Source organism: Pinus tabuliformis, chromosome 3_1, assembly GCF_031772625.1.
Source record: "Pinus tabuliformis cultivar Carrire ecotype Pingquan chromosome 3_1, CPIR1, whole genome shotgun sequence".
Lineage (NCBI taxonomy): Eukaryota > Viridiplantae > Streptophyta > Pinopsida > Pinales > Pinaceae > Pinus > Pinus tabuliformis.
Genome location: NC_142301.1, coordinates 22,773,396 through 22,794,776, shown reverse-complemented (window position 1 = coordinate 22,794,776; position 21,381 = coordinate 22,773,396).

Here is a 21,381-nt window from a genome sequence, read left to right as displayed (position 1 = left end):
TATGCCTTGGATTCATCATTGTATCCAACAAATATGAATTTCTCCCCCTTGTCCAACTTCTTCATCAACTCATCCAGGACATGTGCATATGCCACACAACCAAAGACTCTCATGTGAGTGACACTATGCTTTCTTCCACTCCATGCCTCTTCAGGAAATATGTTCTGGATGCTTTTGTTTGGACATCTATTCAAGATAAATGTTGCACAAGCAACAAGTTTAGCTGAATAATCATTTGGCAAATGATTTTCCTTCAACATACTCCTGGCCATCTCCATAATGGTCCTATTCTTCATTTCTCCTACACCATTTTGCTGAGGTGTATACCTTGTTGTAAATTGCTTGTGAATTCCATGTTCCCTACAAAAACATAGGAAATAATTTGAGATGTATTCATCACCTCTGTTAGTCCTAAAGACTTTGATGTAGTGTCCACTCTTCTTTTCAAAAAGAGCCTTGTATTGACAAAAGTGCTCAAACAATTCACTTTTATGTTTGAGGAGATAGACCCATGTCTTCCTGTTTTAGTCATCTATGAAGGTCAATAAATAGTGGCTGCCACCAATTGATGGTGTTTGCATTGGTCCACATAAATTTGAGTGGAAAATCTCCAAAGGTGCCTTTTCCCTTACTGACTTTCCTGCTGGAAATGTCTCTCTATGTTGCTTCCCCAAGATACATCCTTCACATAGACTATCCGATTTTTCTATGAGTGGAAACCCCTTCACTATGTCTTTTCTATGCAACAAATTCAAACCTCCAAAGTTGAGATGACCAAATCTCAAATGCCATAACCAATTTTCATCTTTGACCTCTCCTTGAAAGTTTACTTGTGTGACAACTGCATCTTCTCTTCCATCCTCTTGTGAGTTCATTGATAGTTGTGCTTGTGCACCTTCTTTATTCAAATTTGGTCTTATCTTTAGGGGAAACATTCTATTGTTTGTCATAAGAAACTTTTCAATCAGCTGTCTGCTTGGAGGCCTATCCAAAATTGTGCACTCATCATTTTTGAGAAACACGTTATAGCCCTTTTGCACGAGCTGTTATGAGGTTATGCTTCAAACTAGGAATAAAGTAAACATTTGGGATGCACTTCTTCTTCCCCTTCTTTGTTAGGATATTAGCTCTTCATTTTCCCATGACAGAGACTTTGCTATCAGTCCCTAATGTCACTTCAGATTTCACACTTTCATCTAAACTGGAAAAGATTTCTATGTTCCGTGACATGTGGTTGCTACACCCATAACCTATATACCATATATCATTTTGTTTTTCTTGTGCTACATTACAAGCTAAAAACATGTTATCATGGTTCTGATTTTATTTTGTTAAATTTACACTTGGTTTGTTACTAATGTCATATTGCCTCTTTCTACATTCATTTGCATAATGACCATACTTCTTACAGTAATGACATTGAACTTGAGATTTATCATATTTTAACCTTGTGCTTGATTTTGGCTTGGATTTTGATTGCTACACCTTCTTCTTGAGCTTGAAGGGCTGCTTCTTCCACCTCTGTGTGGTCTTCTTCCTCTTCCTCTAGCATATGATCTTCCTCTGCATCAACCTTGGCCAAATGAAACTTGTGTCTTGAAGGAATGCTCCAATGAGGAGCTTGTTTCTCTATTTAGTCTAGGTTAATGAGAAATCAGTGATGTGTGAAGCTCATCCACTAAGAACTGTGAGAGATCCTTTGTCTCTTCTATGGCCACAATGATGGCATCAAACCTTGCTAGAAAACTTCTCGAAAATTTCTCACCTATTCTTCTTTCCTCAAGTGTCTCCCCATGAGACGTGATTTGAGTAACCAACCCAATTACATGTGTAAAAAATGAGTCTACATTTTCAGACTCTTTCATACAAAGTGTTTAAAAATATATTCTCAACATTTTCAATTTGGTTGTCTTGACTTTTGCCATGCCTTGGTAGGCTGTCTGGAGGGTTTCCCATGCTTGCTTGGACTTCGTCGTTGCTGCAACCCTTGGGAAAATACTTTCATGAACTGCTTGAAAAATGTAGAAGAGGGATTTTTCATCCTTCTTCTTATTGTCCCTCAACATATCCCTTTCTACTTGAGACAAGGCATTGTATGTTGTTGCATCTACTGGTTCTAGAAAAACATTCTCCACCAAATCCCAAATGTCTTGAGACAAAAACAGGGCCTTCATTGTAATAGCCCAATAATCATAAATTTTTCCATTAAAATAAGGTATATGAGGATTATTCAATCTTTTTCTTTATTTTTCCATTTCTGAGTGAGACAAAAAACTTTCTACCTACTAGTAAATATGCTAAAAAACAATCTTCCCCCAAAACAATTTTAACTACTAGTAAAAACACTTATTTTTACACTAACAGAGTTTAACCTACTCTGATACCACGTTAGAATTTTGTTTTTGCAAGGGCATAGGAGAGGAATTTCACTTGATTGCAACAAGGTTTTCCTCCAGAGGATCTCCCAATTATAAGCGCGCACCAAGTGGCGCTACGCGTTGGGTAGAAAAACATGTTTTAAAGCCAAAAAAAATTCAAAATTGACAAAATTTTCTCCAAATTCCTTGAAATTTTGGCTAGAGGTCTATCATTGAGTATCATGTTCAGCCAAGGAAGCCTCAGCCAAGATTTGGATCCTATCATTCCTTTTGCGTCGTTTTAGTGCCTTCCTTAGTCTTGCCTTCAGGATTTTGATCTTTGCGTTGCAAACGTGATTTCGTGCCCAATAATGGTTTTTCATGTGCCTGAGCATGTCCTTGTCCTTGTTTTCCTTCGCCAACAACTTCTCAAGATGAGTATTGGCCCTCCCAAGCCAAGACTCTCGATCAGCCTCTATCGCCTACTCCAATGAAGTGAACTCTATCCTCCTCCTTCGGGCAGCTTGACGGTTCTAGCGGATGTTTTGTAACTCCATGATTGCTTGCTGATCTTCAAGATGTTTGTTCCTCTGCTCTAAGTATTTCATACTCCACTTAGCCCTATCCAAGTCAAGGGATAAGGCTTTGATCTCTGTTTGCAGCTCCTGGATGATCTCTCTAAGATGTGTACTTTGTGGGCCCATGTCTGTATCATCATCCTGAATAAGAATAAAGTCCCGCTCACCTGAAGGCCCCTCATCCTGCATTGGCCTCTTGCCTCTGTCCTGTACCTATGATGCTGATGTCGGAAGCAAGGCCCCTTCCACACCGGGTGGATATAACACTCGCTTTGCTGCTACAAACAATCCTCTTGTGCCTCTCTGATAGGTGACGTATGTCGGCACACTAGTAGTCTCTGCCTCCTGACCTCCATGCTAATATGAAGGTTCACTGATATGATGGAAAACCTCCTGATGAACTACTAAAGCTATGAAAAACTCACGGGAAATGAAATCTTCCTATGTGATACCCTGCAAACCAAGCTAATGCACAACAATGATCTTGATGAGCACATAGTGGTAAATGTTGTTGTACTGTTGTTCCGGAGTCTTCTTCTGCACAAGAGTGGTCATCCTCTTGATGTTTTGGCACATGAAATATGGAATGTTCATGAACCTCACTCTCGTGAAATGCATCAGTAACCTGATATGGTATGCATAAAGGCGTGATAAGCGACCTTCACAGCTGAAGTATCTGATAATGAGTCTCATCAACGGCGCATAAGATTCCTTCAGAAACTGAAATGGGAATACTCTCCTCAGATGCTTCAAATAGCTAGGCCTAATGTAAGGTTCATAATATGATCTATCCAGCTGCTGCCTCTTGTTCCACTCTTCCCCTATATTCGGTATCCTGGTGGCTTGAGAGATGGTTTCTCGTGTCAAGGTGAAGTTTACTCCAGCAAGAGTAACATGAATATCATGCAAATTTAAAACAAACAACCGAACCAACTCCTGATGATGTTGGATCTGAGCAATCATCTCACAATACTGAAAGCATGACATTTGCTGAAAGCATGTCATTGCAAGTGGGCAGGCCTGCAATTGAGTTAAGGAAGTAGGCTCTTCTCTAACATGTCTGCCACCTTTTCGAGGCCTTCTTGGCACATTAAGCTTAGTGGTTGAGTCAATGTCTTGCTCATATGATGAATTTTTCTCTGTCATGGTGCTGCAATGTGTATGTTTGATTGGTTTGACAAAGAGAAATAGGTGATGTGTTTTCAATGCCGAATGTGCCAAAGGGAAATGGTACTGTGAAGAATATGGGATAGTGGGAAAAGTGGATGATGGAGTTTGTGAAGTGAAGAAATGTGCAAACAGTCACTTGACTGTGCTTAGGGAGTGGGGATTTAGGGATTTTGTGAATGATATGAAAAAGGGAGAATGATAGGGAATGATAGGAGTTTAGTATAGGGAAAATGGGAAGCAGGGATATGAGTGATTTGGGAGTTTAATAATGATAGGATTATGAAAGGGAAGGGATCACAAGTGGGAGAGGAGACTTGGCACCAAAATCATCATTTGAAAACACCAATCACAAAACTCAATGGAGCAGATTTTGATATAAATGTAGGGTTTATATTTTCACACTTCAAACCTTTAAAGCTTCCCTCCAAACAATACCCAACCAAACGAAATTCAATAGCAAGAATGCTCAGACTTACTTGGAGCAAAAGACATGGCGCTATTTGAATTTTGATGACTACCGGGATAAAAAACTGGCCTGTCGGCTCTGTGCGTCGTGCACAAACTCAATGCGCCGCACCTCCTGGATGCGACGCGACAATGTAATTTAACACTGTGGAATTTCGCCCAATGCGCCGCACGGCGTGTGTGCACAATGACCTCCTCCAATGTGCCGCGCAGCCCTTCAACGCACAGTCTCAGCTCTTCAAACACAAAATTCGCTCCTCTAACCCTCAAGTTGATATCCTTTGACATCTTTGTTGTGGGGAAAAATGCCTATGCAGGACGATCCTATCCACCTAAGGTGTGACAGTGCCTTAGCAACAAACAGAGACAGCTATTCTAGTATTCTTCCTTTATGAATTAAGAATGAAGAGAGAGATAGATGGACTAACCGGTGTCTTCCGTTTGTCCCTCGATCCAGCTTCTCTTCTCTTGGAGAGTTCCCGGCTACTTGCCTTCTCGCTCGCCCAGCTTCAAGAGGTTTCTGCAAGATCACAATAAGAGAACACTACACAAGACATGGATTCATATTCATAACTAGTTCAGGATTAGAAATAAACTAAACATACTAATGCAATCATACATCAAGAATACATCAGCATATAGGAGAAACCAAGATAGCTTTATTGATGAATAACAGGGTTCAGGAAGAGATACAACCCAGAGGGCTCCAATCCAGCATCTCCTTCCCAGCAAATGAAATTCCTATCTTCACCCCCTTTCAAAGCATTAAGCACCCAATGATTCCAATCTCAAACCAACAACAATTCTTTGCAATAACAAAATTCCAGCCTTTAGATCTCATGGAGGAGAGATCCATATATAGATGTTTGGAGAGAGGATGAGTCAGCTTGAGATCTGACTAGTGTCCTCTCCCTCTGTCAATTCTTGAGTCCACTTGGAGGTTCTTGCTTCCACTTGGAGATTTGGAACGTCTTACTCATCACCAGTCGAATTCCCTGAGGCAAGTGTCATTTTGGAAGCTTCTTGGTTTTTGAAACCTTGAGAAATGAGCTTGCCACTTGTCCACTCTCGTTCAGCGCAGGTAGCTAGTGTTCCAGTTGACATTCAACGTAGGTAGCCAGTGTTGGCTTTGACATTCAGCGCAAACAGCTAGTGTAGCCACTGAAATGATCCTGAATTGACTTGTTTTGAGTAGTTTTTGGTGGAGAACTTCTGTGAATTGCTGTGGTTTGTTAGCCTTGTTCCTCTAGGGGTAGGAACAACATGTTTAGGGACTTTGGATCCCTTATATTATGGACATTTCATGCTCAATTCTGTAAGGCAAAAAAATGTCTATAACAGTTGCCCCCTAAAGTATGAGGCTGTTTATCAGGCGAAATGCTTTATCAGGGGGATCCGAAGTTCATCCAATGTTGGGAGGAGACCTGTAATAAGATACAATACAATACATTATTTTTCATACTGCTTTCATGATCTAGCTGAGGCGGGCATTCCCATGCTCAGCTTTATAAATTCATTTTTTTGTACATAGAACAGACAATCGTCTGATGGTAGACTGATAATTTTGATGAAATTATCATCCTTTGAGTAGGATGATTATCTGCTGCAATGGTGTACATGTCAATGTCTTTATTTTTCCTGAATATATATCGCAGCCCGAATGGATGAAACTAGATCCGGGTCTTCAAACTCATTCGATCTTCACTCTAAGTACAAGTCGATTCATGTGAGAAATGTTCTGAAGTCGAACATGGAAAGACATCGCTTGATTACCGGTCAATGAGGTAAACCGTTAACAAGCGCGAGAGGAATCACCGATAATGATAATGACCCTCAAGGTACTGCAGTACAATTCACGTGGTGTGAATAAAGGACTTGACGTCGAACACCACGCAAAATCTTTCGGTCGAAGGTCATTGATGTATACCTGTCGCCGGAAGTGAGAAACTTGCCATTGAGGCATGCAAGCTTCAAAGTACTGAAGGGGTTGTTCCTAGATCAACTTCTTGGATAATGAGCTGATGTCGACAAGAAGCGATCCATCAAAGGAGGGCCTTAATGAATCCCACATCAGTGACACGGAACGGAGCTAATGATTTTAATGGAGGTGAAAACGATCTGTGACATATGATTCAGGGTGGCGGTCATGAAAGGATGAAGGATAATGTATGGCAGTGGATGGGACACGGTTGACTTTTCTGAATGACTTCTCTTGAACATGTGGCGACACTGATGCGATGGATCGGTAGAATTACCCCAAATATGGATGGTATGGCGAGACCATGGATGTGACCGGTGAATGAAACAACCCAACCCGATTGTGGTACGAAGGAAAAGTGTCATGTTCAAGAGCGACTTGCTACCATCAAAGTTTTCTTTAGTTTCTCCCAATTTTTCCCCAGTCATCGCTGACCAGTACCTCTTTATTTTTGTCAAGCTTGAGGAGGATAACATATTCTTGTTCTATAACCTGCCCTTAGGGCAAGCCCATCGCTATGTTTTAACGAGCCTAGCGATAGTGAAACTCGTTCTCGTCTAAAGACAAGTTTGTCGCTATTTAATGATTTTAACGAGTCTAACAACAAAGATAACTCGTTCCTTTTCATTTTTAGAGAGTCTAAAAAGGTACATAAAGTTAACTCTAAAGGTCCTTTTTCGTCATCTAATCCCTTAGGTCCGAAAAAGTATAAAACAATACAGAAGGGATGAGTTTTCGATAGTTTTAACGAGCCGAATAAAACAAGCGCTCGATCTTTTTGTGCAATAATCCCTGAGGTCCAAAAAGATTAAAATCTAGAGGACAGATAGCACTTCCTGTCCGTTTAACGAGTTGGAAGGCCAAGGACTCGGCAATCTTTTCATATTTTACGAGTTAGATGAAAAGAGCTTAAAGAAGACTCGTCTTTTGAGGAACGAGTGATAAAACGGGTTAGCATCTGATTCCAGGTACAGGTTGGAATTTTCCAATCACGGCAGTGTCACAAGGATGGCTAGTGAAATCACTCTTCGCAGCTGTTCCTCAAAATGGGTAAACAAACATATGGAGGTGAACGATCGGCCAATGGAAAAGTGGAGGTGATGGTGCAAACACGACCAAGGATTTAATGGCTGATAAGGTTACATTCACAGTGGTTATTTACCGGGTAGGTTCATTTTTTATTTTAAAATGAGCTTAAACACTGGTGGAAACACTTGCTCATTGCTTATGTTTATTTTTTAACGAGCATGAAGTCCGCGTTAAAACTGCTCGGATCTTGCGTTTATTTTTTAACGAGCATGAACTGTGTGCTAAAACTGCTCGATGATAAGTTTGCATTCCCCCAGCATAATAATGCAAATCGAGATACATGCCCCCCAAGCTTCATTGCATTCAACTTGGTGGTTGGAATGAAGGTTTGCCTTTGAGATTTGGAAAGGGGATTGTTTCATTTTTTAATGAGGTTGACACAGTAAAAGAACTAGCCTCATGACTCCTTGTTTCATTTTTTAACGAGGTTGACACGAGATTAGAACCGTCCTCGGAGCCCACTGTATTTACAGTATTTCTATTAGGGCGATGATCCACGCTGACAAAATGTTTAGGAATCTTCCGAATCCATTAGATATAGAAGATTTCATATTGTAGGTTTCCACTGTGGCCACTTCCGCCAGATTACTTGCAGGCGGTAGGGAAAAAGTACCCATTAAGGCAGGGTCTTTTAGGATACCTACTCCAATATTTTGAAGCGAATGATTGCTTCCATGGATCATTGGAATGCTTCCCGTAACTTGTGAACTATCGGGGAGGAAAGTTTGTTGGTCGATGACTGTAATTCCTCCTTGAAAGGGAAATGCAATATTCCTGAAGTAGGTCGACACAACTGTGGCCATGGTATATATCCAGGGCCTTCCCAGTAGGATGTTGTAATCGAGGTTTCCATCAATTACTTCAACATCAATTCCTACTGTTTTGCCCCCTAGTTCAACTTGCAAGTTACTTAAAATCCCGTATGGAGTGTATGATCGTCCATAAAATGCTTTTAACGTCATTGACGATCTCGACAAGGGTGGTGAGCCTAAATTCTTCCAGCAACTCATCGACATAATACACGTAGATGCCCCCTCATCAATAATTGTTCAATGAACAGTTTTGTTGAGGGCTTTCACTTGAATAAGGAAAGCTAGTTGAGCTGGTAACTGAGGGTCATATCCTTTATGATCAAAGGCCACAAGATTGGAATCCCTTGGGCCAATCCCACCTATTGCTGATAATAAAGCTTGCTCTTGGGAGGGGCAATTTTGCGGTACCTCAAGTGTCGACATAGCGGATGACGATTGGGCCAGGTCCTCTATTATATTATAATTTTGTGCTATTTTTGCACGAGGATTAAATGTTGACTTGTACACTACTCCCTTTGGCGACTTTATCATTTGTTCAGGAATGGTGGGTGGCACAACTTTGGTCAAAGTTGTTGTCGAACTACTAGGTTGTTCATTAGCCTTGTTATTCGACACCTGTGGATTCCCATAATCTTTATTCCTTGCCAAAGCATCATTTTGCTGCTTTGAGATAGACAACATAAGCACTTGGGATCGGGAAGCATTTTGATTAGCAACCAGTTTGGTACCCGGGCTTGGAAACAGATCAGTCAATACTGCTGAGGTTTTTGAACTCTTAAAGAGTTTCTTAACTTCAGCTATATGTGGACAATCTCTCATCCAATGATCCTCATCGCATATATGACACCCCGCAGGGGGTTTCCTTTTTCTCCCTTTCTTTTTCTTCTTGCCCCCTGGTTGCTTCAGTTGTTTGCCCTTGTCGGTCAACGCGACATTTACTTCTGAGGCAAGAAGTTCCTCATTTGCATTTTGACTGGAAATCTTACGGGCCCTTGTAGATGTAGCCTTTGTCGATTTCATGTCTGTCGTGCCAATCAGGCCATCGATGGCATGAGAGTCATTGTTTGATTTAGGAGGAGGAGGAATTGAGAATTCCGGTCTAGGGGCGTCAGGTATTTTTTCGTAGAGCATGCCAGACTGAGTATAGACCAAGTCCATATATTGCGCACGAGCGATGACTTGCTCTTCCGTTATGACTCCCCCCTTTGCCACATCTTCCGTGATTGTAGGAAGTAAGGATTTGATAAACCATTCAGCTAATAGCTGATCGGGAACGTACGTTTTTACCATCCTACGACGACATCGCCACTCATGTATATGATCAGATATGTGAGTGGCCGTTGTCTGCTTGAAGTTGGTTAAGATTTTTGTTCCCATTTCATACCTTAACGGTAATTGAAAATGGGTTAACAAAGTCGTGGCTAGGGAGATGAAATTGTCGAACGAGGCTCTAGGTAATTCAATATACCATTTTGCCGCTGGACCCGTTAACGTCCTCTGGAAAAGGCGAAGCCTTATCGAATCATCATTTAGGGTGTTTGATGAACACCACAGATGAAAAGTCATCACGTGATTCGATGGGTCTTCACCTGGATTTCCATTGAATTTAGGAATGTCAGATGGAAGTTTGTGAGGAATCGCTGGCCACCAAGGGGCGTAAGCAATTGGATCATTTGTTAACTAGTGTAAATCGGGTAACTCTAAAGTTGCCACGAATGGTAACTGTTGATTCAGGTTAGGTGAAGCATACCCAGGGTACGATGGAATTGCCTGAGCAATGGGCCTTTGCATACCAGCATAATGTAATTGATGTTGGTATGACTGATACGGTTGGTGGACTTGACCACTGTAAAGCGGTTGGTTTTGACCGTTTTGAATATACGGTTGTCCACTGTTCGCAAAGATCTGCTGCTCAGAACCTTGGTACACTTGCTGGAATTGTGGTTGTTGGTATTGCACCAGCCACGGTTGTGAAGCCATGTTCTGTTGCGCTATACTAACCGTTGGACCAAGGTGTGGGGTGATTGTACCTGTTTGTACCTATGTCGCCCCACCAGTAGGCGATTGTGGTTGTGTCACCGAGTCAAGGGGCTGTTGCATTACAACCTGAGAAATCTGAGGTTGACATACAACAAGCAACGTTTGAACTTGCGACACTGTCACAATGGCCGGTGTGGTCGGGATGTTCGACATAGGTACACACTGTTGCATAGAATATACAACCCTTGGTTGTTGAGGTAGCATAGGTACCCAACCACTTGATGTAATTCCAGTATAACCTGAATACTGTTGTGAACTCTCGTATGGATACCCTCCCAGAGGGGGTAATGAAAGGGCATACTGCCCCCCATACGGTAGCAATCTGGAACTCAAGGGGATTGTTTGTCCTTGGGGACTGGATTGCCCAAATTGACCTCCAAATGGATCAATCTGGCGAGTCTCAACATAAGAGTTGCCGGATATTATTCCGGATGAACAAACTGGAACAGACCACACTATCGAAATAGTCCCTTGGTGGACTCCTTCTAGCGGTTGTGAGCTAGTCGGGACAGATGGTATGCCGGCAAACATTGTCGGAATGACGGCAGGGGCTTCTGCTGTCGCTGTGTCATTCAGCACAGTCCTAGATGTTGACGGTTGTTCAGACATTTTGAGTTTATCCAATAGATTGCCTAGCGATTCTACAGGAACTTCCACTTGTGGTAGACTAACTTCTGTTGAAGGAAATAGAGTGACCCCGACTCCAAAATGTGTTGGAGTATTTGCTTGTGGATCTTCTACAATTTCCTCTATCGCAATCAAACCATGTGGAAGAGGAAGACCATCAGGTCCGTAAAATATTTCTGGTGCCAAAGAAGGGGTTGAATCGATAGCGACAGTTGTTTGAGGAGCAAGACTCTCTGAAGCGGTCACAGATGGAACTGGTTCAGTAACGCAAGTATTTTCCCCCAGACTAGGATCAGTGTTACTGTCCCTCTGCGGTTGTTAAACTTCTTCTATAGAGGCAGGGTTTCCAGAAATGATTGGAGTAACCGGAATCTCAGATGTTGTTGGAACACTTGTTCTAACTTTGATAGGAGATTTCGACCCGGTTAAACGAGTTCGCTTTGTCCGTACTGTTTTCGATTCCGGAGACAAAGACGGTTGACTCGTAAGCCTCCTCGAACGACGGGGTTTCAATTGACTTTCTTCCACGATTGCGGATTACTCGATCAACCAAAATACAAAAGGGGAAAGTGTGTTTCCGAATTAAATGAATTTTTTAGACGCTTTTAGACACAACTTGCTTTTTCACTTTTAAAGAGTCGAGAAAAAGCTAAAGATGACTCTATTCTCCTTCGATGTTTTAATGAGCCCGAAGTGACAAATGCTCGGATGGACTTTTTCTGTTATAGAGTCTGAAAAAGGCCAAAAGGAACTGCTCTGGAGTTCTAGGCAGAGGGTGTACCAAACTTTTCGCAAAACCGTAGAATACTTTTTAGGGTACGGGCGGTCGATCTTCCTGAATGTTATGTTCAGTGCATTGCGATCAGTAGGGCGGCCGACACGGCTTCCTAAGGATAAAGGTTTTATGCCTATAGGGGTCTCCCAATATATACGCGACGGTACGTGGGAGCACAATCCGTACTGGCGCTATCGTCCATCAGGAGGAATCACCCACCATCCACAAGATCGACAGTCACCAGGCTTAACGACGCCGGAACACGTCTCTAGCCTAGACCTCTATGTTGTGCGTTATGTTGCAAAGCGTTGTTAAGTTCATTCAATTTATTTTAGGTTGATCTTTTTTAGAAGTTTGCCTTTCAAGGTTCACCACGAGATGTATGATACAAATTCCTAAATGCAGTCTAAAGATGATAAGCAAGCTTTATATCTTTTCAACTTTGAAAATCCTAGCTACTAAGGGAAAAGAAAGACACCATCTTTTCTCAAAGAGCAATCAGCACACTCTAATGCACTTTTCCTAAATCCAACATGCAAACTATCAAATGCAAATGCACAATGTAGGTGTTTGTTTTCCGCTTTCTTAGTATTGATGCCTACAAAGAAAGCTTTTTGTACAACTTTGAATTTGCTTTTAAATGACGAATACAAACAAGTTCACTTTTTCGAAATCAGAGAGGGTAGAAGAGATTACAACACTTAACGATTTTCGAAATGAATACTTGTTTTGACACTTAAAAGAGACAAACTCAAACCAATAAGAAAAAGTAAATGTATAATCAATCTGCAAACATCCAATGAACTCTCTTCCAAGATCACAATCAACAGATCTGAATCAAGGGCTACAGGATGATTATTTCACTCATGCAAAGGAAAACTGTAAATGACGCCACAAACACATAAAAACACTCACAGTCTTTTTGTACAAAAGGAGGCAGAATCTAAGCAGAGAAAAGGAGTTATCATACTGGTACCTATGCTGGTTACAGGCTGCAAAAATCAGAGATCAAAACAAGGTAAAACAGAGCAGAGAACCCCAGCTGCACAAGGAAAAACTGGTTCAGCGCAACCTCAACACAGGGGTTTTGACATTCAACGCAGGTAACCTTCACGGGAACTGCGTTGAAATGCAGAATCCCTTCACTGGGTCTGCGCTGAAGGAGAAACTCTCGTTTCTCACAGGTTCTGGGTCACAGATTGCTATTTAATTCACTGTTTCAGGCCAAATAAAAGCAGCAAGCAGGGTACAATCAAAGGGATGCTTTGAGGGGTACTAAGATCTATCACAAGGATCATAAAATCATTTTTGAGTCCATTGTTCAGATCATAGACAAGTCCAGTGATTGGACCAAGGCAGCAACCGTCTACTTTGCATCTGGAAAAGCAGATGCAGTTTGATTGTTGCTGTCAAGTCTATGAAACAAACAATGATAGAAACACAAATAAAATGACTAAACAGATCTCCCCAGCGGAGTCGCCAATTTGTTGTGGGGAAAAATGCCTATGCAGGACGATCCTATCCACCTAAGGTGTGACAGTGCCTTAGCAACAAATAGAGACAGCTATTCTAGTATTCTTCCTTTATGAATTAAGAATGAAGAGAGAGATAGATGGACTAACCGATGTCTTCCGTTTGTCCCTCGATCCAGCTTGTCTTCTCTTGGAGAGTTCCCCGCTACTTGCCTTCTCGCTCGCCCAGCTTCAAGAGGTTTCTGTAAGATCACAAGAAGAGAACACTACACAATACATGGATTCATATTCATAACTAGTTCATGATTAGAAATAAACTAAACATACTAATGCAATCATACATCAAGAATACATCAGCATATAGGAGAAACCAAGATAGCTTTATTGATGAATAACAAGGTTCAGGAAGAGATACAACCCAGAGGGCTCCAATCCAGCATCTCCTTCCCAGCAAATGGAATTCCTATCTTCAACCCCTTTCAAAGCATTAAGCACCCAATGATTCCAATCTCAAACCAACAACAATTCTTTGAAATAACAAAATTCCAGCCTTTAGATCTCATGGAGGAGAGATCCATATATAGATGTTTGGAGAGAGGATGAGTCAGCTTGAGATATGACTAGTGTCCTCTCCCTCTGTCAGTTCTTGAGTCCACTTGGAGGTTCTTGCTTCCACTTGGAGATTTGGAACCTCTTATTCATCACCAGTCGAATTCCCTGAGGCAAGTGTCATTTTGGAAGCTTCCTGGGTTTTGACACCTTGAGAAATGAGCTTGCCACTTGTCCACTCTCGTTCAGCGCAGGTAGCCAGTGTTCCAGTTGACATTCAACACAGGTAGCCAGTGTTGCCTTTGACATTTAGCGCAAATAGCTAGTGTAGCCACTGAAATGATCCTGAATTGACTTGTTTTGAGCAGTTTTTGGTGGAGAACTTCTGTGAATTGTTGTGGTTTGTTAGCCTTGTTCCTCTAGGGGTAGGAACAACATGTTTAGGGACTTTGGATCCCTTAGATTATGGACATTTCATGCTCAATGCTGTAAGGCACAAAAATTTCTATAACAATCTTGGCATAGCAATGGATGTTTCAAGCAATGAACATGTCTAATGGAATGATGGGTTTGATTTTTATTGAAGCCACAATGATTTTTTGTCTTGGAGGTTCTGTGCGCCGCGTGCAAGCCCAGTGCGCCGTGCCTCGTGGATCTGCTGCGCGCAAGCCCAGTGCGTCGCGCCTCATGGATCCTCTGCGCGCAAGCCCAGTGCGCCGCACCTCGTGGATGCGTCGTGCCAGTGGAGAAAAGCATTGTGGTAGGAGGCCCAATGCATCGCGCAGCCTACGTGCGTCGCGCTCTAACCCAATGCACCGCGCGGCCAATAAACATAGTCTTGGCTTTGAAAATTGCCTTCTCACCACTAACTTCAACTTTCCTTGATCTCCTTAGATGCAAATGACATTATACACACAAAAAAATATTTATAAAGACATGGCTTTGATTTTTGGTTCTCAAAACCCATCTTTGTAATGTTTTAGCTTTTGGCACTTTTTCAGTTTAATACAAACCTTGTTCTTCTGTTCTTCTAACTTGAATAATGAATCTTTTGGCTATTTTTGCAGGGATAGTGGCATGTCTTCACAAAGGAAGACCAAGGCTGCGCTTGGAGATTTCAACAACTGAATTTTTTTTTGAAAATTACATGCTAAATTATTACAAAACGAAATGACGAATTTTCTTCAAAACAGAGTTTTGAATAAAAGTCATAATCGAGCATATGATGATGAAAATATTGAAAATGAAAACTTATTAAGGACCTCCCTCATGAGTCTGCTGGCATTGTTGGACATTGTTGAAGAAAAAATTAACTAACCCTAGACCTAGTGACTGAAATGACTTTGCTGATCAAAAAACTAAAATAGAACTGTAAGTGACTTTAAAAGCTTGATTAAAAGACCTGAGCCAGTAGGTATAAGGCATGAGGGGTAATGAATAACAAGACCCTCCTTTCAGATTATGGCATGCCCCTAGCAGAATGCAAATAAAAGAACTGAATGAGACACCTAAAAATGAAATGCAATAAGAGAACTGATCTCTGATGGAGGGATGTAAAGACCGACTCTAACATTGCCTTCAATGGGGATGGTAACTCCTGGGAGGTGCCAAGAATGGCAGATCTCTATAGAGCTATAAAAAGGGTCTCTTTCACCTCTAATTACCTCACATTAATATGTCAATCCGGGAGCGTTTTGTTATTTCAAAGAGTGTCTCAGTCTGAGGCTATCATTTGTCAGAGTAATACTAGTAGTACAGCGTTCAGAAATACAAGAGTAAACGGATGCTTGTCTACAACTAAGCTACTTCAAAAGAGTAAATCACACACTCAGAAAACTAGGCAACTTATCAGTCAAGGGTTCGGTAGCGATAACCCATCCCTTTGGAAACTTATGGAAAGGAAATTAGAGAACAAACCATGGGTCTGGGAGCCAGACAGTAAATTTCGAGGCTCACTACAGCCTTAGATCGTCTCCCACGCAAAAACAACAAATGCTAATAAATGGAACGGCAGATAAGAAAATGGAACAGCAAATAAGAAATTGAACAGCAAATCTGGAATGGAACAACAATTCTGAAATTGAACAGCAATTCTTAAAAGGAACAACAGTTAAACAACTAAGTCTCTCAAGCAGTAATCAAACTTAATATACTAACTCAAATGCATTAATCGTAATCAAACAACAATCTTTCACTCTTAAGGCAGATCAAGCAGCACACTCTAATGGAACAACACTGATTACTGATAAGTTAAGGAACAGCGCTTGGAAACCATATACGCACACAACACGCTTGAATATTAATCTGATCTAAGCATCAATCTCAATTAGAAGGAATACAAATACATTTCAAAAGGGAACAGCATTACTGCTGAATCCAACAATCGTAAAGAACACAACTTTCAAGATGAGTCCTGTAACATGAATGTACAGCATCTGTAATAAAATAGCAAAAATATTTAGTTAAGACTAATAATATTCAATCAACTCTGAAAGGAACAATAATATGATGCAGAGTTAATACAATAGTTCTATCTGTAGAAATCTTAATGAATTAATCTCAGCAGAGCATGTGATGTAAACTTATAAAGCATATCAGATTACCAAATAACGACGCTAAGCAAATCACCCAGAAATCAAATTGTAATAATAAAGAAGCAAGTGTCCTCCGGGGCTGGGCCCTTAGCCTCCAAGGGTACACCGCTTGAGGTTAATCCAGATGCAGAGATGAAATAATCACCAAGTTTGTATTAATGCATGAAACAAAATTACAATGAACCAGTTCTTATCGAGACTCGATAATCAAAGTTTTGATCTTAATAGAAATTACATAAAAGCATAATCATGTCGAACTCTCCAAAGCTAACAATGTTGTCCCTTTATATAAGGGTGACGGCGGAGATGTCTAAGTAACAAGATAGATAAAGCAGCGATCCCTCAGGATCAAGGATCCTGAGGGATTCGCCGAACCGTTAATCCTTAATCATCTCTTTTCCCTCCTGCGCCGAGCTAGTGCCTTCTCCTCCTTTTCAGGGCCGATTTGCTTTGATCTGCTCAGCCTTGTTTGCATTCGGTCTCCCGTCAAAGGGACAGTGGTTACCTCGTCCTTGTCTTTTCCTTCGGAACAACAACTCCTCGTTTTCACCCCTTCCTGCACGAGGGAATGAAAATTGTTAGCAGTTAAGTCTTGCATATTAATCTCACATGTTTTGTTATAATTCTTTATCGTTTTCCAAGTTCAGGATGAAAAAAGGTTTACAAGTTCTACTGAAAAGCCACTGAAATGATCATCAAAAACATACCTTTTTAGTACTCCACACACCCCCCTGCTTACCCTATTTCAGGCCCTCATGAAAACGTTGTAGTTGACATGAAGCAATCTCATGCGGAGGCCTACAACCATGATGAGTAACTAGGTAGTCAAAGAAATGGCATGTTTGACCCTCAGGCATCTCATATAGGGCTTGGTATCCAGGTGCAAGGTGCCAAATAATTGGACTGCGGAACCTATATCCTAACCAGGATGGCCCTACTCTCAAAATTCTTTCACCATAAAGGTGAAAACGATTGGCAACTAATTTAAAATTCTCATACTTAAACGGTTCCCTGAGCTGGATATTCGGATTAGAGATTTGAAACCGAAATTTAGCTGCATCAATGGCAAGGTCTTTGATAGAAAGAAAGTATTCTAATCCTTGTTGAATGAGTGTCTCATGCATGGGTCCTAATGTTTCAATGACACTCGGAGTCTTCATGAGGTTTCTATGTGCTTCCCACAACTGTACTGGGTTCCTAGGCTCAGCCCTTACCCACAAATCTAGGCCATTTTCTTGCCTGTGGAAAGTATTATAGGCTTTGAGCCATTTAATCTGATTAACCCTGAATGAGATGAATGCCTGCAATTGGATGTCTCCAACAAAAGGGCCAGGGTTCAGCTCAGTCGCCTGGTCTAGTACAAGGTTATGCAAATATAATTCACACAGCAGTCTCTGGACCTTCACCCCGTAGTGTTTACAACAGTCTATAAAGTCATTGACAATGTTAATTTGTATGGGGGCATCTGCTTTAGCAACTTTTATTTTTAATAGTAAATACCGTTCCAGTAAAAACAGGGCATAATTTTTGGCAGGGGCCCTACATGCTAAGACGTCATTGTATAAAGAACACAAGGTATCCATCTGCTTGATAACAATATCTAGCCTACGAGTTACCTTTGCAACTTTCTCTTGTTCCTTCCACCAACCTTCAAAGGCCTGGATTTCGGATTGATTGATGTTCCTAAGTTGCTGCTGTAGTTCTTCATAATTTTTGTGAGGGACCGTTTGCTCTCTAAGCTTTTCTGCTTCTTGCTAAGCTTGTTTCAACCCCTTGCGCAAGGTTATTGTTTTTGGATCTCTTCTCCATGCAGCAGTGGAGGCCGGGATTTTTACCTGAACTTTCTTATTGCATTGCTCTGAGTTCAGAACCCTTATCACCCTTGAGGGTGGTGCCTCCGTCTGAATTTTCTTGTCACACGTCATCATATCATCCATTTCTATTTTAACATGAATATCAGTTTGTTGTTGTTCCTTTTCAAATGGAACAACAGTCTCCTCCTTATTGTGAAGTAATCCTCCTGCAAATTCTGTAGGAATTCAATTGCCACTGTCTCGTTAGATGCCTGCAAACGGTTGAGATAAGTCAGCCACCCTGCTCTTGCCAGGATTTCCCGAGCAGCAACGTAGACTGTCAACACCAGCGGTTCCCTCCGGATCGCTCTTCCTCCCATGGTTTCGCTGTGAATTCTCAATGGAACAGCAGCTGTTCGTGCCGTTGAAACACAAAGAGGGTAATAGACGCAATACTTGTTTGAAAAAAACAGAGTATGCAACAGAAATGGCTTATGAACAGCAATTCGTGTAACAAAAATAGAAATATCATGCCGTTAAGCCGTGCCATACCCTAGTACACAACTTTCCCGAATAGTGAGCTGACATGTAATCTAGGGAATAATGAGGTTAACCTCCCACCCCCGCAATATGATAATCTGTCCCAGCCGTCAAATAAAGGAGCAACACCTAATTTGCAACAGAGTCATAAAGGAACAATATATGAAAATATGCCATGTTTAGAAAAACAACAAATTACCGAAATCGAGGCGTAAAGTTGGATCGCGTATTACGTAAGAGGCTGCTGTGATATGATGCGAGGCTGGGGGGATAGGACGTCTATCGTACTTGCCAAATCTCATGTGGTCATTGTCACTTACTCTGCCATGATTGGTGGTAATAAATTTTCATGCGATATATAAGTCGGGAAATGATATATCATTCGTTACTAAGATATAAGAAAAGAAAGAGTATTATTATCTTACCTATTGGTGTAACCAATGTGACTTCAATACCATTAACAGTGCTCTGCTGCCGACAGGTGTCCATAACCTTGGCAGAGTTGTTTATTTCACCCCTGGAACCATGATCCTTTGTGTGTATGTTAGGGAGTGTAATGTGAAAATGTAGGCCATTATGTTGGCTTGGTAACCAGTTAACCATAATGTCATTCACGAGGAAGGAGCGAAAAGTGGGCAAGTCGGCTCGTGATGAGACCTCCTGTTCCAAGGTTTGTTTATTTGATATATCTTTTGGACCATATCCCTAGTGTGGTGGCCATATTGGGAATGCCACTTCACTTCCATCCTCATGATCATGGTAGGTTGGCTCTTGATGAGACCCCCTATCCTGCATTTGACAACTTATAATTCATGTTTACTTTTCTTTTCTTTTTCATAAAGTACTTTTCCTTATTTATACACAAAGGGTGGTTCAACACTCCTTAAGAGTAGGAATGGTGGAAGAAGTCTTATCATCTCAGTAGGAAGATATAAACCCTTTGCTCTTATTCCTAAATAATAATCAAAGAGGATTAAAGGGATCGTCATGATAAAGATAACCAATCAGAGAAAAATTAGTAAAACAATGACAACAAAAGATGATAAATAAGTTTGTCCTTCCTTTTGTCCTCTTACCAATGCAGAGCCTTATAAAGATAGCGATTTATGATTTGCAGATTTCAATATGTTGTGATTTTATATTCATTGTATAAGTGCATAGTTGTATCTTAAAGACTTGAAAGAACAGGAGCAAGAAGCATCCTCAATTTAGATCAGCAAAAGGAATAAGTTGTTTCACAAGGAGAGCAAAAGCATGCTAGTGGTGTTCCTTTTGGAAAAAAGGAATAGCAAAGGACCATAGATAGCAAAAGTGCAAATGTCGTTCCTTTGAAAAAGGAAGAGCAAAAAAATAAAAAAATGTTATTCCCTTGGAAAAGGGCAGCAAAACACTCGAAATGCCGTTCCTTTGAAAAAGGAACAACAACAACCAAAAATGTTGTTCCTTTGAAAAAGGAACAGCAAAAGACGCAAAAATGTCGTTCCTTTGGAAAAGGAACAACAGAAATAAAAAATATGTTGTTCCTTTGGAAAAGGGACAGCAAACACATGGAAATGTCGAGGAAAAGGAACAACAGAAAATAAAGAATGTTGTTCCTTTAGAAAAGGAACAACAGAAACACACAAATGCCATCCTTTTGGAAAAGGAACGGCAAAAATCGAAATGTTGTTCTTTAGAAAAAAAGGAACACCAAAAATGACAGGAAAACATTAGTTCAAACATATGTACAAAAAATGACTCAAAGAAAAGAACTTATGTACAAATTGTAAAAAGAAATTAATTCTTAAGGAATTTAGACTTCTGTGATCCATAACATTGTTTAGATAATCTTCGGCGAAATCACATAATCAATCATTTGTCGACGCGTTTCGAACCAGCTAGTGTGGTTCATCGTCAGGACAAGTTGAAGAACTGATCAGGTTTAGCTTGATTAAATAGGGTGTGCAGAGACTCCAACAGCTATATTGCAACGGCTAATTTTAACTTGATGATCATAGTCAAACCCTTAATTTTATTATTATTATTCGTTAATTGAATAATTCTTATTAATTAAATATAATGATCATTATATCTTCATTTTCGTTAAGCAATCAATATTTTATTATTATTCCCATATTTAATTAAATATAAATAAATAGTATTAAATTATTATTATTGTTAGAAAATAGTTACAAAAGGTAACTTGTGTATTTATTTATTAATAATTGTTTAAATCAAGGTCCAAAGGTAATAAATCATATCATCAACTAACCTATATTTATTTGTTATTATTCCCAAATTATATTTAAATATAAATACAAAGTATTAAACTATTATTATTCATAGAGTTACCTAGTGTAACAAAACTCTATGAATAATAATAGTTTAATATTTTGTATTTATATTTAAATATAATTTGGGAATAATAACAAATAAATATAGGTTAGTTGATGATATGATTTATTACCTTTGGACCTTGATTTAAACAATTATTAATAAATAAATACACAAGTTACCTTTTGTAACTATTTTCTAACAATAATAATAATTTAATACTATTTAT